The sequence below is a fragment of the Onychomys torridus genome, chromosome 17 (assembly GCF_903995425.1).
Source record: "Onychomys torridus chromosome 17, mOncTor1.1, whole genome shotgun sequence".
Classification (NCBI taxonomy): domain Eukaryota; kingdom Metazoa; phylum Chordata; class Mammalia; order Rodentia; family Cricetidae; genus Onychomys; species Onychomys torridus.
Window position 1 is genome coordinate 35,031,363 of NC_050459.1, and position 17,006 is coordinate 35,048,368.

The window sequence follows — 17,006 nt, forward strand, 5'->3', positions numbered from 1 at the left end:
TTGGAGCCTGGCATATTGAAAGCCTTGCAAGTTGATTGAATTTTTGTGCTGTTTTAAAGCCATTATCTGTCCATTTACTAACCTTAATACAGCTGTTAGGAAGAATAAACATTAAAAAGGAATTTGAAGACAACAGGTTCAGAGTAATCTTCGTGAGATTAAACTCTACTTAAAACCACCTGTTTCTACCAACAAAGAAGCGGGACAGCGTTCCAAGTGGCGAAGAGCGTTGAAAACGCGATTCTTCCACCGACTATTCACTTATGACACGGGAGCAGCAAATTTTAATTCCTGTGGGTTTAATCTCCTTGTTAAAATCAGGGGTTAGATTGTAAGGGCCCGAGAGTTTCCTTCGTGACAGGATCGTGGGTAAGAATGGACTACAGGAGAGATCCTAGGCTTCACTAGTCCCTCAAGTCTCCATCCGGAGCTGACGTCCCCAGCTCCTCCAAGAACTCAAAATATTCCGGCCCAGGCCTTCAAGCCTTAATCCAGCGGACCCGCTGAAAGGCGCACAGCATGCAGGGATTTGGAGTTCGAGAGCCTTTGGCTACCCGGATGAGTGGCATTCTGGGATATGTAGTTTCAGATGGTTCGTTCCGGACTGGAGGGCCTTCAGGGAGCCCGCAGGCTCCCGAGCCTCACGTGACGCCGGTCCTGCGCGCCCGGGGCTTCGCACTGCGGCTCCGGCCGGGGCGAGTTCTCGCCTCCGCGCGCGGCCGTTGCCGAGGAGACGGCGCACGTCTCGCCGAGCGTTGCCTCCCCCCCCCCCCCCCACACCTCCCTCTGCGGTTCCCCCGCCCCTCTTCTCCCACCACAATGAGGTCCTAAGATGGCGGTGGCTGCGGCGGTTGGCGCCTAGGAGCTGATGTAGAAGAAGGCGGCCACTGGGCTCTGGGCAGTCCGGGGATTCGTGGGGGCCTCGCTGCCGCGGGCTTCGAGGAAGAACCGCTGCTTGGTGGCGGCTCCTCGGCGGGTGGCGACCGGCACTCCGCCCTTGGCAGCAGGGGCGGCTTCGTTTACAGGTACTGCCTGCGCGTCTGCGGCCCTTGGCAACGGCGGGCGAGCAGGGTGGTGCGGCGCCGGGGTCGTGCTGGGCCGGGCCTGGGGCCACCACGCCTGTCCCTCTTGACTCTGGGGTCCCCTGGCCGCGCCGTTCTCGCCCCCCTCCCCTAGGCTGGCCCTGGCTGACACCGTCTCGGGTGAGCGGCTGGGGACGAGCTGGCTGGCGCCTGCACCATCTTGTAGCCCACCCCCCGGCGCGGTGCCGGGGTTGCTGGAGCCGAGCCCTTTGCAGGGTGGAGGGGAAGGGGAAGGCCGGGCTGTCGTTGGGGGTGATTGAGTTCTCCAAGCCGCGGCGGGCCTCGGCGGCCTGAGGCCTAGGGGCCGCCCGCCCGCCCTCCCTCCTTCCCTCCCATCCACCCTACTCGCCAAGTTCCATTCGGTGAGCTCCCCCTCCCTGCCCCACCCCCGCTGCCCGAATCCTGGGTGGAGAGCGTCTGCGGCCGGGGATCCGCGGGTGTGTGTGTGTGTGTGTGTGTGTGTGTGTGTGTGTGTGTTTTCCGCGGTGTGTGTGTGTGTGTGTGTTTTCCGCGGTGTGTGTGTGTGTGTGTGTGTTTTCCGCGGTGTGTGTGTGTGTGTGTGTGTGTGTGATCCGCGGTGTGTGTATCCCGAATCCTAGGTGGAGAGCGTCTGCGGCCGGGGATCCGCGGGTGTGTGTGTGTGTGTGTGTGTGTGTTTTCCGCGGTGTGTGTGTGTGTGTGTGTGTGTGTGTGTGTGTGTGATCCGCGGGGTGTGTATGTGTGTGTGTCCCGAATCCGGGGATTCACGGTGTGTGTGTGTGTGTGTGTGTGTGTGTCCCGAATCCCGGGGATCCGCGGTGTGTGTGTGTGTGCTGTCGCTTGTGTCCTCGGAGCAGAAAGGCCCCGGGTAGGCGTTCCTGACGCCAGCTTCTCGCTATAAGGGAAGGTTAATTGCAGAACCCTTCTCCGCGCCCTCCCACGGCCCCTTCGCCATCCCTTGCTGCCGGTCCAGTGTCTTCGGATCTAAAATCGGGGGCAGCGTAGAGGTCCGGTGGGATTCACACAGCAGTTGCCTTGCTTGGCAGAAAACTGCTGTCAGGGGCTAGGTGTCAGGCCCCTATGGGGGCGCCTGCTGGAACCAACTTTTCATCTCGCGGCCCGCTCTTGCGCAGCTCACCTTGTCGTTCCCCCGCCCCCAACTTCTCCCAAAAAAAGCCCATCAAAACAAAGCACCCCCCCCCTCCCCCATGGCTGTTGAGATATGTGTTGTACGAACTATGGCAACAGATCGTGTTTTGGCGCTAGAAGAAGCGGGCTTTCTGGGTGCCCCCGCCACCCCCCCCCTCGGCCCCATAACTGCTTTCCAGACCCCGCCTTCTGTGTTCTCTGGTTACTAGAGCCTCGGGTGCACCTGCTTCTGCCTTTCCCCATCACCTTCCTGGTCAGGGCCACTGGCGGCCAACGTTAATTCTGAATTTGGAAGTTGAAGGTATACCTCGTCAATGTAATGAACATATTTTCTCATGAATGAGACTTTTTAAAAACATGATAGAGTAACAATTTCTTGAATAGTTTGAGTAACAGGGAGTTAATGACTTAGTCCAGAGAGAAAACTTCTTCATGGGTCTTAAGTGGTTAATGGGGGCTGTTTTTATTATATTCTAAAGTGGATGTTATGCCTTGTTTGGAAGGGTCTTAAGAGATTTGGTGTACCTAAACGTCTATGTTAAGGTAAATTCGAGTCTAAAATAGTTTATAAATTACATTTGTTGGTTATCTGAAACATTAGGTCATAAATTTAGTGTTTGTTTTCTGTACTTAAGAGTGTAAGAATTTACTGGCATTTTTTTTTCCTAATAAGCAGACAGCTGCTTTGCACTGTGGAAGAGAAAGGTATTTCTGAAAATTTTGTTTCTAAACAGTTGACACGTTAATATGTTAGTTTCATTTGTATTAAAGTTGGGAACATTTTATGCTGGGGCCTGCTGTATAGAAACTGGTGCAGGATTGATGAGTCTCTCTGCTACCCTACTGCCTTTTGACATGCTATTGTGGTGTATCTTCATTCTTTGTTAGAAAAGAGTGGTTCCATTCCTAATAGCTAAACTGAAAAAATTTATACAGTACTGTCTGAAATTCCTTTGTCTTGAAGAATTGTTTTTAAGCTCATTCGAGTTTGAATTTATCATTCTCAAGTTATGGCCTTTAGAGTTTCTTAATTGGCTTTATCTTTGTTTCATGATCTTTTCTGCTTTTTAAAATTTGTTATAACTACAACTGAGAGGCATTGATTTAGTTATATAAAATTATTTTGAACATTAGTTCGAGGCATAGTGCCTTGCCACATAAGAAGTTAGTGTTAGGGAAATGTAAGTTCAGTTAAAGTTAAAAGAAATGGAAAAGGTCTGTGTAGAGGATAAATAGCTAGGCTGGGATTAACTTAACAGATAAAGCATTTGCCTAGCATACACTATTATTGCCCTAGGTTTGCTCTCCAACACCAGATAAACAGGAATGGTGTTGAATGCCTGTAATCCCTGCATTAGGGAAGTAGAGGCTGAAGGTTCAAGGTCGTCCTTAGCTACATAGCCAAGTTGAGGTCTGCCTGGGATATGTGAAATGCTGCATAAAAAATATATAATGGCTAAAGGGTGAAAACTAGAAGAAATTTTGTTTAAAGTATTTTAGAAGTAATTGATCTTTTAAAAAATGTGTGTGTATGTATATATCTGCAGAAAGAATCTGAATTTATTTCTCCCATGCAGTTTTAAGAAAAGCCAGGCAAGCCTGGCAGTGGTGGTGCACATCTTTGATCCCAGAACTCGGGAGGCAGAGGCAGATGGATCTTTGTGAGTTCAAGGCCAACCTGGTCTACAGAGCAAGGTCCAGGAAAGGCACAAAGCTACACAGAGAAACCCTGTCTTGAAAAACCAAAAAAAAAAAAAAAAAGAAAAAAGAAAGAAAGAAAGAAAAGAAAAGCCAGGCAAATGGTATATCCATAGTCCAGGAATTGGATAATCGAGACAGGAGGATCAGGAGTTCAAGGCCATTCTGTCCCACACAGACAGACCCTATCTCAAAAAACAAAAACAAAAACAAAACAAAACAAAAAAAACCCAACCTCCTCCCCAAACACAAGGAACTTTTTTTTTTTAAAGATTCATTTATTTTACTATTTTATGTGTGAGTGTTTTGTCTGCATGTATGTCTGTGCACTATCTTTGTGGCTGGTGCCAGCAGAAGTCAGAGATGGTGTCAGATTCCCTGGGACTGGAGTTACAGATGGTCAGTGATCACAGTGTGGGTGCTGAGACCCAAATGTGGGCCGTCTAAAGAGTAACAAGTACCCTTAACCTCTGAACCAGCTTTCCAACCCCTGTCTCTCTTCTGTGTTTGAAACAGCATCTCTTGTATACCTGGTGTAGTTGACCTTGAACTCTTGATTTACTTCTGCCTCCCAAGAACTAGGATTACAGATGTGTACCACCATGACCTGCTAAAATATCCTATTTTAACAATTGTTTTAATTTGTCCTTGCTTTCTGTGAAAGCAAACAAATACTCAAACTCCCTTATGAGGAACAGGAATAAGACTGAGATGCAGAACTACAGACAGGTAGTTGATTTATGTCTCAGTCACAGTTCTCAGTGTTTTTGTTTTTATGCTGAAAGATTATAACAGAATAGAAAAAATGGAAGTTAGAAGTCAAATGTGAGTGTTTAATGCTAAATGATTGCATTGTGGTTGATATTTTGTGAGATAAAAAGAATTAAAGTTACTATAAAATAATTTTACTGAAAGGAAAAATTAGGGAAGATGGATGAGGAATGAAAATACAGGGTAATTGACTTAATTCACTTGGGAAGACTTGGGCTTTTCTCAGTGAGATTTGTTCTGTTGTAAAAGAGCAGACAACTGTGGAAAAATCAGAGAGGGATAGTCATTTTAGGGAATTTGGTATGAAGTTAACAGGCAATGCAGAACAGTGCACTCATTTTATAAATTTGAGTACACTTTTAATGTGTAATGACAAAGGTTTGGGGATAAGGCATTGAATAAAATAGACAAGATGCATTACCCCATGATAGTGTATGTAGTACACATGGCTTAACAAAGTCTTGTCAAAAGTCAAACCAAAGTCAGTACCACTTTGACAGGGTGTGAATAGAATCAAAGAAAGCAGGTAGTTGTTTTTCTAGAGTTAACAGAAGGAGCAAATAGGAAAGTCAAGGATGCTGGGAAGACATTTTTATAATGATTACTTGGTTTAGGGGTAAGAATGCAAAAGATTAAAAGATAAGAGAAAGCAAGACAATCAAGGGACTGGAAATAATCAGAAAGGTCAAGAACAGATTCAGCAAATTAGGCAGTGACATAGTAGAATGCAGGAATTAGGATCAGAGAGGAAATTTTAAGTTCCTGACCTTGAACAAATGGCCAGTTCAGAGTGAAAAAGGTATTGGAACAAGGAAGATAAAATAGACACTGGGATTGAGACTAAGCTGTGTAGAGAAACCATATACACACACAGTTCATAAAAGCAGGTGTCTTAGTGTTTTTATTGCTGTCAAGAGACACCATGACCATGGCAACTCATAAAGGAAAATATTTGAGGTGGCGGCTTACAGTTTCAGAGGTTCATTATCATCATGGTTGGGAGCGTGGTGGTGTGCGGGCAGATGAGGTGCTGGAGCTGAGAGTCCTACATTTTGCAGGCAACAGGAAGTCGACTGAGACACTGGGTGGTATCCTAAGCATATAAAACCTCAACCCGCTCCCACAGTGACACACTTCTTCCAACAAAGCATACCCACTCCAACAAAGCCACACCTCCTAATAGTGCCCGCCTCTGAGATTATGGAGGTCAGTTACATTCAAACTACCACAGCAGGGAAAGATGAGCAAAACTAGGAGTCGCTATTATCAAGGGAAGGATCGTACAAAATGATGCACAGGACAGGGTAGTGTTTTTGTTGTATACTTTTTCCCTTTTTTTTGAGCTGAGGATCAAACCCAGGGCCTTGTGCTTGCTAGGCAAGCGCTCTACCACTGAGCTAAATCCTCAACCCTGTGTTTTTGATGTATACTTTTTAAAAGAGGAAAAATGCTATTATGCTATTTGCAGACTATTTTTATTGAGTTAGCCAGAAGAGTGGGAAAAGGAAGATCTTTATTTAGAAGTGATTTGATAAGAATTGGTGCATTAAGAGGTATTTTAGATTTTTCTGACACAGAAGAGGAATGTTTTGGAGCTGATGGAGGATGTGCAGATAGGTAGTTGGTTTGTAATGTGTTGGAAGTGTTTGATAGGAGGAGCTGTTAACTGTAGGTGTGGATTGGGATGGTATTGAAGATAGAGATTTGAGACTGATAGCAATATCACGGGGCAGTGAGTGTCTTTTGGTTGCAAGTGGGTATCTGCTTATAAGAAAATACTAGATGTAGGATATAATTGTAGAACAGCAAGGTGCAGGGCTCCCTTTCCTGAGTGCTGGAGCCAGTGAGGGGCAGGGCCAGCTCTCCCACCCTCAGACCTCAGAGCCAGCTCTCCACCGTCACAGGTATAGAGGGCCAAGAGACAAGGGAAGGCATTTCTCCCTCATTTTCCACCATATGGCAGATGAGGGGTGGGGCCCGATCACCTAGGCCCCCATCAACATGGTCAGTTCTGTTGTGCTGCCCAGGCTAGGTGCAAGGCCCAGTCTTCTGAGTGTTGCAGCCATTGAGGGACAGGATCACTCGTGACCCCGGACCAGCCCTACCTGCAGTAGGTGGTAAGAGGTGAAGGGGAAAATACATCTTTTAAAAATAAAATAATGTTTGAGAAGACTGAAGTGTTTTTACCTGACTTTAGCTTTATATTGTGTATACTTGTATCAGAATACCACATTACCCTGTAAATGTGTACAATTTTTGTTTTAAAAAAATCTAGATATGGTGGCACACACTTGTCATCCTAGCACTTGGGAGACTATAGAAGGAGTATTGCTGTGAATTCAAGGCTAGCCTGGGCTACATAGTGAGATCCAGGTCAGCTTGTGCTATAGCAGCTGTTCTCAACTTATGGGTTGTGACCCCATGGAGGGGGTGTCAAGTGACCCTTTCACAGGGGTCACATATCAGATATCCTGTGTAATAGATATTTACATTATGATTCATAACAGAAGCAAAATTACAGTTATGAAGTAGCAATATGAGGAACTATATTAAAGGGTTGTAGCCTTAGAAAGGTTGAGAACCACCATGCTATAGCGCAAGAGTCTGTCTCAAGAAATAAAATGACGAGGGAATAGAGAGATGCCTCAGCAGCTAAGAGTATTTTTTGTTATTGCAGAGGATTGTGGTTCACTTCCCAGCATCCACAGGGTGGTTCACAACCTTCTATAACACAGTTCCCCATACCTTCTCTAGTCTCTGAGGGTATCAGACATACACATGGTACACAGACATATTTGCAGGCAAAACACTTATAGGATAGTTTGGAAAAAAAAAATGGCTCCCAAAGGGAGTGGCAGTATTAGGAGGTGTGGCCTTGTTGGTGGAAGTATGTCATTGTTGGGGTGGGCTTTGAGGTCTCCTATGCTCAAACTACACCCAGGTCACAGTTCACTTCCTGTTACCTGTGGATCAAGATGTAGAACTCTAAACTCCTTCTCCAGCACCATGTCTGCCTGCATGCTGCCATGTCCTGCCATGATAATGAACTAAAACTCTGAAATTGTAAGCCACTCCAGTTAAATGTTTTCCTTTATAAGAATTGCTGTGTATAATAGAGTTTTCTTTGGGCTGCCAGCTCGCAAATAATGACAGGGAGACTTATTATTAATTATGAAAGCTTAGCCTATAGTTTAGGCTTGTTCTTAACTAGCTCTTACAGCTTAAATTAACCCATTCATATTAATCTACATTCTATCACATGGTATCACCTCTCTTCCATATTGCACCTCCTGTTTCCTTTCTGTGTGGCTGGTGACTCTGACCTTCCCAGCATCTTGTCCTCTCTGTCCCTGAAGTCCTACCTAACCTCTTTCTAGCTATTGGCCGTCGTTCAGCTTTTTATTACACTGTTCACAATACATCTTCACACTGTGTACAAATATCCCACAACAACTGTGGCCATGGTGTCTCTTTACAGCAATAGAAACCCTAACTAAGACAACAAGTTCAGTTAGTAAGGTACATTGTGAGGTTCAGTGCCTTTTTTCCTTTTTTAGATAAGGTCTCTCTGTGTACCCCTGGCTTGCCTCAAATTTCCAATGATTCTCTTGCATTTGCCTCACAAGTGTTGAAACTCAAGTTCTCGTCAATTCAAATTGACTGCTACATTTTGTTGTAATTTATTTCTCTTCCACTAAATCTTCAGAGTTTGGAGTTTTGTTTTTGTTTTTTTCAATTTGAAAAACGTATCTTGAGTTCTAGGAATTTACTCAGTTTTTAAAACTTTTAAATGCATTTATTTATTGTGTGTGCACTTGGGCACATAGGTGGAAGTCAGAGGATACCTTGTAGAGTCAGTTCTTTGCTGTATCACGGTGGGGGGGTCAGGGATAAAACTCCAATTGTTAGGCTTGGTGGCAAGTACCTTTCCTTGCTCAGAGCCACCTCACCAGCTCCATTTATTGAATTTTTATTTTTTAAGTCTTTAATTGAATGGGCAGTGGAAAAGATCTCCTTTGGGTATATTGTTTTTGTTTATTGTCATGGCAGTGCAAGCCCCCATGAGTCTTCTGTTTGTGCTCCCCCAGTGTTAAGATTATGGGTGCATACCACCATGGTCAGCTGTTTATGTGAGTATTGGGGATCTGAACTCAGATCCTTATCCTTTATCAAGTGCTAACTGAGCTCGCTCCCCAGCACCCCTTAGAAAGGTTTCATAGGAGGAGATACTAGTTCCTTTGAGAAATTTACTGAATGTTAATATATTGAGAATTGATTCACATGCATTTATTTAGCTTTATATTTTTCTCTTTACAGTTTTATTTTCAATTATGTCTGTCTGTCTCTACCTCTGCCCCTCACCCCATGTGTGTATGTGTGTATTTGTAGGGATGTGTATGTGTGTGTGTGTGTGTGTGTGTGTGTGTGTGTGTGTGTGTATGTGTGTGTGTGTAGGTGTGTAGGTGCATGTGAGTGAAGTACCCATGAAGGCCAGAAGAGGATGGGAAATTGCTTAGAGTGAGGAGGTTGTGAGCCACTTGACATAGGTGCTGAAATTGGAACTTAGATCCTGTGAAAGAGCAGTATATGCTCTTAACCACTGAGCCATCTCTCCAGCTCCAGCTTTCTATATTTCTTTTTTTGTTGTGGCAGGATCTCATGTAGCTCAGGCTGGCACTGAACTTGTTAAGGCCTCCTGTTTCCACCTCACAAGTGCTAAGATTACAGGTATGAGTCACCATAACTAGCTCTGGCATTATGCTAATTTCACTTCTATATGAATGTGCCCTTTAAACAAATTTTATATTATTAGGTTAATAAATACTGTTGTGTGACTTGTTCTGGGGAACCAAGTCACTCTAGTAAAAGAGGGCAGGGACAGAACAGAGAAACGAGTCCATCGAAGTCCAGTAATTAGGGTTGCTTATAAGGAGCATGGGCAGGTACACCATTAAAGAACAGTCTCTTCTCTCAGCCAGTGTTAAGTGTTGTAAATTCTTAAGAGAGTGGAGTAGTCATGTGCACCCCAGGAGCCTCTCTTTCCATGAGGGACTATCAGTGGTCCCACTGTTGTGTGGGTTTCATACTCTGATTTCAGGATGACAACAGTTGTGTGATACCCAGAGCACAGAGTTCAACACTCCACCTCTTCTGTTTTCTGATACACTTTTAGCTCTCTCTTCCATAGTGTTCCCTGAGCCTTGTGTGTGGGTAGGTAGGGGGAGACTCATATAGATGTATGGTTATTTTCTCACATTTAGAGGTTGAGTAATGAATGGGCCTCTTTGTCATAGCAACAGTGACTTGTTCTCAGTACTTGGACTGCTTATGAGTCTCTTCTGTAGCTGCTGTCCAAAGCAAAAAGAAGCTTCCCAAGCCAAGCAAGGTGGAGAGCAGCAAATAGTTTATGGGCATAAACATAAATGTTGAATAGAATTTTGATGGGAAGAATTTCGAGAGGTATATCATGTACATAGCTGGCTAAAGCTTTCCCATTGGGATCTATGACTTCCTTAGCCACAGATGTTTGTTTTACAGTATCAAATTTAAAGTTTACTCCCTTTTTCTGGAGTTAAGCCTTAAATCCTATCAGAAAGCAAGTGTTTATACCTCACAAGTCATGGCACTTATACCAATGGGTACATCTTGATTGGCATGCATATGGTGTTAACACTGTTGTGACCATACCTGAATAGTATGTAGACAACAGTCCCAGCTCCAGCCTTCATAATGGTTTTTGGCGCTAAGAATGCTAGCCAGCAAGGAGGGAGCTCACTCCTAACTTGATTTCTTCATATTCTGATCTAGAACATGCTGTTTTGAGTTGTAGGGTCTTAACATTCCAGTTATAGCACTCAACCAATATCAGTGGCAGTAGATTGCATTGTACCTCATAGAGAGGTAGCCTGCCCATGGTATTGGTATTATTAGGAGTCTTGTAGCTTCTTGGAGTGACTTTTATATTTATACTCCTTAACTGATGTTTTTGCTTGCATAGGCACAGGTTGTTGTAGGGCTTTTCTTCACCATTTAGTCAGCGCTATCATTTATGCCTTATCCAACCACAAAACTCACAAGAATGCCTTACCCCTGTATTTCCCCACTCTTGTGCCTTTAGTTGTGTTTGTATTTTCAGATGCTTTTCTAAATCTGGAAGGTACTCAGATTAGTGATCTCTGAAGGGCTACCATAGTCTATTCTAGGCATGTGCCAGTTGGTCTTGGGATTCAGCACCAAAGAGGATACAGTATCTATAGGAATACAGTTAGTAAGATCCAGTACAACACAAAGAGATCTTATGTGTGTATCAGTTGTTCTTCAAAAGGGCATTGTTGGATACAGCTGTGTGGATAGGAAACACTTTAGGTCTCTGATCTACAATCATTCTCTATGAATTGTTCCACCTCCTCATCCTGGGGAATGGGTTATATTTCCCCACCCCTTGAGCAAAGGGGAAGTTGGGAGTGGCAAGGTGCAGTGCTTTCCAGGCCTCTTCTGTCTGTGTTGGGCTTTCCAGTTCTGACACTCTGGGACAGCTCTGCAGCCACCACATTTCCATTCCATTAGCCACACTTATCTGCAAAAAGAGCCTTAGACGAGCACATTTTCTAATCTCAGGAGAAATGTACACGGTATATCTGGGGATATACTACCCATCTCAATCCTTTTAATGTGCACCACTCTATCTTCATATCTATCTGTGGATGGCATTGACCTGATAGTCCCAGTGACAGCCAGGAACCAAAGCAGCCTGGCCCAAACTTGTATTAGAGCCTCAATATTCTACACATTAGCCAGGCACTACTAAGTCTTCAATCCATTGTTCACTCTTGAATCATCCTGTATAGTCCTCATCTTCTGTAGGCACCTTTGGCCACTTGTTAGGGAGCAGTTTTCACCCTGGTAGATCACTTTACTCCAAAGCTGTTGGCACAGTGGACCTCACCTACCTTCTTCCACTCCTTTGATGAATCAATTGTTCAGGTCTAAAGCCTTCCAAAACCTCACTAGTTCAGCATTTGGCTGTCCTCCAAATTGTCCTCCAGCCATTTTTTTTACCTCCTAGAAATTCAAGACACAAATCTCATGCATTTGCTTTCATCTACAATAAAACTCTCTCCTGTTATTTTCTTATTCCCCTGTTAATTGCTTTTATACTTTGAACCTGATTTACATGCCTATCTAAGTCACACATATTTGCCTGAGCCTCTCCTACTTCTTAAGATACTGACCCACTGTCATGTTCAGCAAAGCTACAACAGACCTACCAGTACCGAGGTCTGCTGAATTTCCTTCTTTCTTAACTCTGTAGTGAATGCAGTCCAGTCTAGCCAGGTGAAATGAGTATCATACATTACTTCTCTATCATACCTCATTTTCTGCCACCTTGAAGTCCCCTCTCCTTCTCTTTTGTTTCATTAATCCCAAGAAGGATATTTAGCATAGATCTTACTTTTATTCTTTTCCTTAAGCTCCTTCACCAGCTATAAGAAATACCAAGTCCAATGACTGATCTCATCATCTTCTTGATACATTTTAGCTGTCTGTAGTTGGAAAGTTGCTTTGGTCCCACCAGGCCCCCACAGTCCCATTTCCCACTTATAAAATAGTCACTCAGAAGCTTATATTAATTGTAACTGCTTAGCCACTAGTTCAGGCTTAATACTGACTAGCTCTTATACTTAAATTAACTCATAATTCTTATTTATGTTTAGCCACATGGCTTGGTACCTTTTCTCAGTTCTGCCTTGTGATCTTGCTCCCTCTGTGTCTGGCGGGCGACTTCTGACTCTGTTCTTCCTCTCCCCAGAATTCTCATCTGCTCACCCTGCCTATACTTCCTGCCTGGCTACTGGCCAATCAGCATTTTATTTATCAACCTATCAGCAACAATATTCACAGCATGCAGAAAGACATCCCACACCATCTGTCAAAGCAGAGACTAAAATGGAAGACACTAGCTGTGTATTTATTTTCTAATGTAGTTTCTCCTGCATAAGTTCCCCTGAGCAGAGAGAGAGTTCTTCATCACTTGCCTGTCTTACCTGCTGCCGCAGCTTCCTTTAAAACCCATTGCAAAGATGTTACTTTCAGGCAATGCAGTGTGTTCTCTAGTGCATCAGCCATTTTAGGGGGATGCTTATACTCCTTTGGAGGATCACATTCATCAAGAAGGCATGTCACTGCATAAGAGAGGAAGACAGTCCCTAGGAGTTCTGCCCTGACTTTCCCTCTAGGCAGATGGCTTGCTGTTAGTTGCAAGTCTTATAACCCCATAGCACACCATTCCATGTCACGTGGAGAACTGCCTTATTGAGATTGCCCTTTTGAACATTTCTCCTCAGGTGGCTTAATTTCAATTGTGTGTCTTAGCAAAGACACTCCAGTTGCTCCTTTCTTACTCACTAGTTCTGTCAAGCTATTATTTGGACACCAAGTGTTTGTTACTTTTCCTAGGTAGGTGTGAACAAAAAGTCTGTTCACCCTGTTGCTCACCACGGACAAACCAAAGAAATATCTAAGTCCAGCTTGGTGAATCAATAGTTTATTGAGCTTACTTACAGGGATATAGGTGACCCCAAAATATTTATGTTACTAAAAGCCACCTCCCATCCCCCAGAGGAGAGTGGTTAAGACTTGCTGCTCTTCCAGAGGACCTGAGTTTGGTTTCTAACACCCACATCGGGTTGTGAGCTGCAGTAACTTAAGCTCCAGGGAATCCAACACCCTTCTGGTCTTTGTGGGCACTAACACATGTGTGGCACACACACACACGTTTTTTTTAAGTCATCCCAGTAGTGGAGTCCTGAAAGCTTCATAGATGAGATTCCTGCCTTTAGATAGCCTTTCCTTTTCTACATACTGTGGGAAGTCCAAAGACCACACCAGCTGGGTCAGGATCACATGTGACTGACTGGGTTGGTAGGGACATCAGAGGGCATGAATTACTGGAATGGGAGGTGAAGGTCTAATCCCTGCCCTCCTCACTTGGTCCATTCTTGTGTGAGTCTCATATATACTCTGATTCTAGGATGCCAACAGTTACATCATGCCTGGAGGCTAAAGTTCCACGGCATGTATCTGTGATATCCCAGCTAGCAGTTTCTCTTACTCTTTCAGTAGACAGGACTTTACAGTTTCAGAACATTTCTTCATTTATTTGGGGAGGGCAGTTCATGTGGAAGTCAGAGAAGCAAGAGTCAGTTCTCTCCCATGTAGGATCTGGGATCTGACTCAGGTTATCATGCTTGGCATGATTCTTACTGAGCCATCTCACTGGCCCAGAAGACAAAACTTTAATAGTCATTGAGAAAAGATTTTTCCCCCAAATTATACAGTTCTTATTTTTACAGTCATTGATCTATAAATGTATCTTTTGAATAAGCTGAGTTTTAGTTCAAAATGTAATATAAACCTAGAATATAAAACACTTTCTCTTCAAATACATTTTTAGTTTGGCAGTGTTGGCATCAAATTCAGAGGCTTGCACATGCTAAGCAAACCCTATACTACTGAGTTACGTAACCAGCCTTATTTTCAGTGTATTGTTTGTGTTTTGAGATAGGTTTTGACTCTGAAGCCAAGTCTGGCATTGAATTTGCCACTTTCCTTATAATTCCTAGTACTAGGATTTCAGGTGTGGCCTACCATGGTCATCTTCTTACCAAAAATATTCCTAATTTATGTTAAAGTCACGTTATTATTTTACCTATAGGAAATATAAAATATTAAAAATATAAAATATTAAAGAGTTTTTGCTTAAATATTATTTGTGTGTGTGTGTGTGTGTGTGTGTGTGTGTGTGTGTGTTCACGTACATGTGAGAGTGGCTGCATTTGTGTCAGGAACATGGAGCATGTAGGGAAGTCAGAGGACACTGTTGGCTGTTGGTTCTTGTCTTCCATCTTACTTGAGACTGAGTTCGTCTTATTGGTTACTGCTGCTGGCCCATACATTTCCAGGGATTCTCCTGTCTGCCTTCCTTCTCTCCCATAGGAGCATGATGGGAATGTAGAAGTTTATACCACTGTATTAAGCTTTACCTGAGTTCTGGGGATTTGAACTCAAGTTGTTAGGCTTATGTGTTAAGTACTTAACCCACGGAGCCATCTTCTCAGTCTGACTTTTTCCTCTCAGTGCTTTTAAACACAGGCCTACTTGTATTGCCTGTTGTTTTGAGCTCGTGGTCCTTATTAATCCAAGTTATACTATTGCATCTAGAATATAATAATAACTGTTTAATGTTCAAGTAAGTTTCAATTCAGTGGACATACTTGTCTATGGATATTACTTATTTTAAAAGTTAAGAATATTTCTAATATAAACTGGTATAAATATTAAAATATATGCATCAGAGAACAGAGCAAAGGTTATTGTATTTCTCCTCCATACCCAGTAATTAAGTGCATGCATGATTTTCAATGTTGTTTTTCTCTCACTTGTATAACTTTCCCATAAATAAAGATGCCACATTGTCCAGCCTTCATTCATAACTACACATCTGGAAGGATGCTTAGCCTTCTCAAAGCTCAGTGGAAGTAGGACTGTTTGCCTAATAGCATTTATCCTGTCATTTTCATAGGATAATAACATGTAGTTAATTTAAATTTAGCACTGTCAAGGCCTAATGTCACCCCCACCCCATATTTAAGATAGGCTAGATATGGAGAGGTGCAATAACTGGGATGTAAACAATTTTGGTTCTTGATACAGTATTGACAAAATGCCATCCAGAAAGAGGATACCGGTTTATATTCCCACAGTATCTGAGGGTTCCATTTTGTTTTTAGTATCAATCAGTATTATAAAATGTATGTGAAATTTAGCAGTTTTAGTAGTTTCTTATTTTAGTTTGCAGTTGGATTTGACTGTTTTTATTTTGTATTTACTTTTTTCTTTTGTATATATGTCTTTAATTTTTATGTAATAAAGGTGTTGTCGGGGGTTGGAGAGATGGCTCAGTGGTTAAGAGCACTGGCTGTTATTCCAGAGGTCCTGAGTTCAACTCCCAGCAACCACATGGTGACTCACAACCATCTATGAGATCTGGCACCCTCTTCTGGCCTGCAGGTGTACATGCGGGCATAACACTGTATATATAATAAATAAATCTTTAAAAAAATAAATAAAGGTATTGGGGCTGCAAAAGATGGATCAGCTGGTAAGAGTATTTACTGCTCTTGCAGAGGATTCTACTTTGGTTCTCAATACCTTTATCAGGTAGTTCAAAACTAGCTGTAACTAGCTCTAGGGCATCTGTGGACATCTCACACCCACATGTGTATATAATTAGAAGTAATAAAAAACTTAAAGATGCTAATTATGTTTTTGTACATCGCTCAGATTCCCCCCCCCCTCCAATTTATCATTTTCTGTTGTCAGAAATCTTGGGACTCCCTTTTTGTGTGACTACAATCTGAGATGTTCTTATTTCTTTGTGTTCTAAATTTAGTGAAATTTCCTTTTTTTTTTTTTTTTGAAGTCTGTTTTTCTCATTTGACTTTTAAAAAGTCCCATTTCATTGACAGTTCTGTTTTTAATCTATTATTTTAGTGTTGGTAAAGTAACCTTTCCCTGTTTGAGGAGGTTGAAGCTCTAGTGGCAAAGGTATTAACTTCTGTTCACTTCTAGAAATGAGTGATGTAGAAAGATACTGGGATATATCTTTGGAAGTCATGGGGAAAATGCAGCTAAATTCTGTTTCTGTGCTTTGTGCTTGAGTGTAGTAAGCATTCCAGCTAAGAAAATCTGCTAAGGCTCTAAATCTTTCTGCAAATTGTTAGGAGATTGTCCTGCCAGTGGAATAATCATACATGACAAAGTTATGAATGGTAAGATCTTAATGTGATACTTGTAGAATGGTAAGCAGTATAGCCGTGATCACACCTTATTACCATGTTTTGCTATCTTGGGCTAGAACGAGTCTGTGTAGAAAATCCTCATGCTTGCTGTGCTGGATTGATTCTACTCACTTGACCTATCATCTATCACTAACCTTGCTTCTTATTTTATATATATTATATTGTCCCTCTGACTTCTTAATTCTTCCAGATGAATTTTTGAAGTAATTTTGTCAAGTTCCAACAAGAGTAACAGTAGGGTTTTTTTTGGGGGGGAGGGAAAGCAGGGGGGATGTATTATGTTAAATTTAGACATTTAGAAGAAAAGTGATGCATTTACAATATTTAGTATTGTCAATAGAGAAGACTGTTTTTATACTTATATTCTCTCTAATACTGTCCTATAGTATTTGATAGTGCTTTTTTAAATGAGGCAAAATTTTTGCAAGTTTGCATTATATATTTTCTCATTAAGTACATCATTTTC

At 42.7% G+C, this 17,006-nt stretch overlaps 1 protein-coding gene across 17 annotated transcripts in view; it reads left to right on the top strand.

Moving 5' to 3' along the window:
- Window positions 1-596: 596 nt before the first annotated feature.
- Pcm1 (pericentriolar material 1) overlaps window positions 597-17,006 on the top strand; it is a 96,560-nt gene continuing 80,150 nt past the window's right edge. For 10 of the 17 annotated variants that reach the window (XM_036166604.1, XM_036166605.1, XM_036166606.1 and 7 more), the window contains exon 1: window positions 599-1,025. The gene's annotated coding sequence lies outside the window, so the exon portion shown is untranslated. Of the gene's footprint in view, window positions 1,026-17,006 lie in introns of all 17 variants that reach the window. The other 7 variants (XM_036166597.1, XM_036166598.1, XM_036166600.1 and 4 more) reach the window with 2 other exon arrangements.